Source organism: Triticum dicoccoides, unplaced genomic scaffold (assembly GCF_002162155.2).
Source record: "Triticum dicoccoides isolate Atlit2015 ecotype Zavitan unplaced genomic scaffold, WEW_v2.0 scaffold129331, whole genome shotgun sequence".
In the NCBI taxonomy this organism is placed as follows: Eukaryota; Viridiplantae; Streptophyta; class Magnoliopsida; order Poales; family Poaceae; genus Triticum; species Triticum dicoccoides.
Window position 1 is genome coordinate 1 of NW_021190991.1, and position 3,145 is coordinate 3,145.

At 40.1% G+C, this 3,145-nt stretch overlaps 1 pseudogene; it reads right to left on the minus strand.

Annotated features, from left to right (window-relative positions):
- Positions 1–1,458: 1,458 nt before the first annotated feature.
- LOC119343481 lies at positions 1,459–3,104 on the minus strand (annotated as a pseudogene).
- Positions 3,105–3,145: the final 41 nt, after the last annotated feature.

The window sequence follows — 3,145 nt, forward strand, 5'->3', positions numbered from 1 at the left end:
TGCTTTTGGAAAGTCTCTACGCTACATTAATTCCCACCTAATTAGTTTCCTGAAACACCTCGGTTAATTTCCTAAATATCTGGTATCTGTTTCCCCATATAACGTGCTTCCATATCTCAACAAACTTGCTTCCAAATAACTCAGTACTATCCAACGGTCCACCAGGTTGTGATCCAACGGCTGCACGCTGGTCTGATGGGAGGCTAGGAATCAGTAGTCTGATTCCTATGCTTTCCTTTACCTATCCATCACCATGCTGGTCATGTCGACGCAGGGGTCAGGGTCAGACTTCATCGGGAGTGTCTGCGGGTGACTGTCGGAGACGGTCGAGGCTGGTCAAAAGAATTTCAGCCCTATTTAAACTCGTGGCCCGACCTAGCCTAAATAACCCTTCTGGTGCTTTAAAAGTTCCAAACCGAGCAGCGAACCCTAAAACGATGAAATTTCTCAATGGTTAGTAACAGAGATTAGTAACATGCATATGTTACTAGTCTATGTTACAACCTCTACAGTGGGGAGTAATATATGTGTGTTAACATGCAACACTTTATTTATTAGGCTATAGAGTCATCTTGCCTTGATATGTGTGATGTTACTCATACTACTAGTAAGACTAGCCATAATGGATACTAACATAGGGTAGTAACATGCCTATGTTACTACTCTATGTTACTACCTCTATAGTGGGGAGTAACATAGGTGTCGTAACATGCAACACTTTATTTATTAGGCTATAGACTCATCTTGTCGTGATATGTGTGATGTTACTCATACTACGAGTAGCTAGCTATGTTATCACATGCCTCTCTTTCTTCATTTATTGCTTGCCACATCATATATTTTATCTAGATATGTGTGATGTTACAACCTATATTACTCCCACTCTGGGTAGTCTAACTAGCTATGTTACCACTTCCCTCTCTTTCTTCATTTATTGCTTGTCACATCATCTATTTTATCTAGATATGTGTGATGTTACTACCTATGTTACTCCCACTGTGGGTAGTCTCAGCGGTGGCGCCTTCCCTTCCCTCGATGCGCTCGCACGGCTGCCTGGTCCTGGAGTGCATCGCCGTCGGCTACAACTTCGGACGACCGGGAGAGGATGTGCACATGGCGTCCATGCGCGGTTGGCATGGCGGAAGGGCTTCATACCTGGGTAGCCTGACTGATTTACCAACTCACGAGCAAGATTACTAACAAGTACTATGGTATCCGGCTACTTGAACTATTTGGGACTCGTGGATGAATAATTTATCAATGGATGTATTTTCCGGGATGTTTAGATCACATGAATGTGAGAATCTAAAGAACTTGGTATATGCACTACCATTGGTCTAATGTTTGGAGATTGTTATTAATGTGAGTTAGATACGATTAGTTTGTTTTTTGAGGATCAGATACAAAAACAAAATGAGGAAGACAAGGTATTTCGTGAGAAATAATGCTCTTGAACTGATAAAACTAAATACATAAATAAAGCCTTGTTGGAAGTTTCTTTTACACGAATAACCACTATTAGTGGAGGGTAAATATGCATGATGGCATAAAGACCCTGAAAGACTATATATGGCAAACATCATGCCGATGAATGCCCAAATTACAGTGGTAATAAACTTAAAAACCAAACATAAATCTATAAACCATATGAGATGCATATGCATATCAGCATAAGGATATATATGTTGGAGCATCCACGCTTGATGATGCACAATCAAGTTACGACCCATGTCTAATCCTGCAGCTCAGGATATCTGACAAGAAGATACAACACCATGTGGCATCATAGGTGCCTCCTCGTTTACAGTGCAAGACACATTGTTGCGGCCCTCTCCCGTTGTGGCAGGCAACTCTATGCCGTCCTCGAGGAATTTCATTGCATCTTCCATGGAAGGTCGGTGTGCCTCTACTGGGTGAGAGCACTGGAGGCCAAGGACAACCACACGCTCCATCTCCCTAGAGTCGAAGGCAAGTAACCTGTCGTCAGCTATACCATCCACTTGAACCTGCTGCGCACTACCACCACGCATCTGCCAGACATTCTCCCTTGATTTCCCCTTACATGCAACCTCTAGTAGGACGACTCCAAACATGTACACGTCCGACTTATGGTTAAGCTCTAAAAGTTCTCTTTTCATGAGCTGTGGATTCATGTATCATATCGGTCCCTCGGGGAATGTGAGTACTTTTGCTCCCTTTTTGCTGGTAACCATCGATAGCCCGAAGTCAGCAAGCTTGGCATTGAAATCATTATCCAGGAGTATGTTGTCTGGCTTGATATCTCGACGCAAAATGCATGGATTGCACTCGTGATGGAGATAACGAAGTGCGGACCCTAAGCCCTTCACAATTTTGTACCTGTTAATAAATATAGTAAGTGAAATGTTGACAAATGCATCCATAGCAAGCAATCACGTCTATCTTGTTGTACCTAAATAATTTAAGGTGCATGGTAGATATACCTATTTGTTATGTGCCATAGCAAAAAAAACATTGTTCGTTACTCCCTACAAGCATCATAAATTCACAAGTCAATTATTCATACTTATTATCATGACATTGAAAAAAACCACAACGTGAATCAACAAATGGGAAACACATGTGAAACCCTACCTAATTTTCTCTACGTAGGTAAGACCTATTATTATATCTTAGCCGCTGATTGACAATATTACATTTCAGTAAATAATAATTCTGTTAATTCACTCCTTTAAAAAACATGGCGTAGAACCATGAGTAATAGTTCAATTAATAAACCTTATTAAACATTATGCATGAAGTCCCTATAAGAAAGCAATATCAATGTAATTAGTTAGACATTAGGAAAATGGGCATGTGGTTAAAGCAATGTTGAAGGCTAGGCGAGACCACTTAATGGTGGGTACGTTTGATTTGAAAGATTTGGGAAAACAAATCTATTTTGGAGTATTAATTATGAACTTCCATTATGTTCAAAGTCCAATGAAAAAAATTGTCACGATGCAAAAAAATATTGAAAAAACTTGTTGTGATTTGGATTTTGAATTATCAAATCTTCAACTATATGAAATGAAACAAAAGATTAAAAATGGCCATGCTAATTAGAAACTACACGTGCTGGGACCTTTATGTCACACTTGTAATATATCAACCATGCATAAATGTC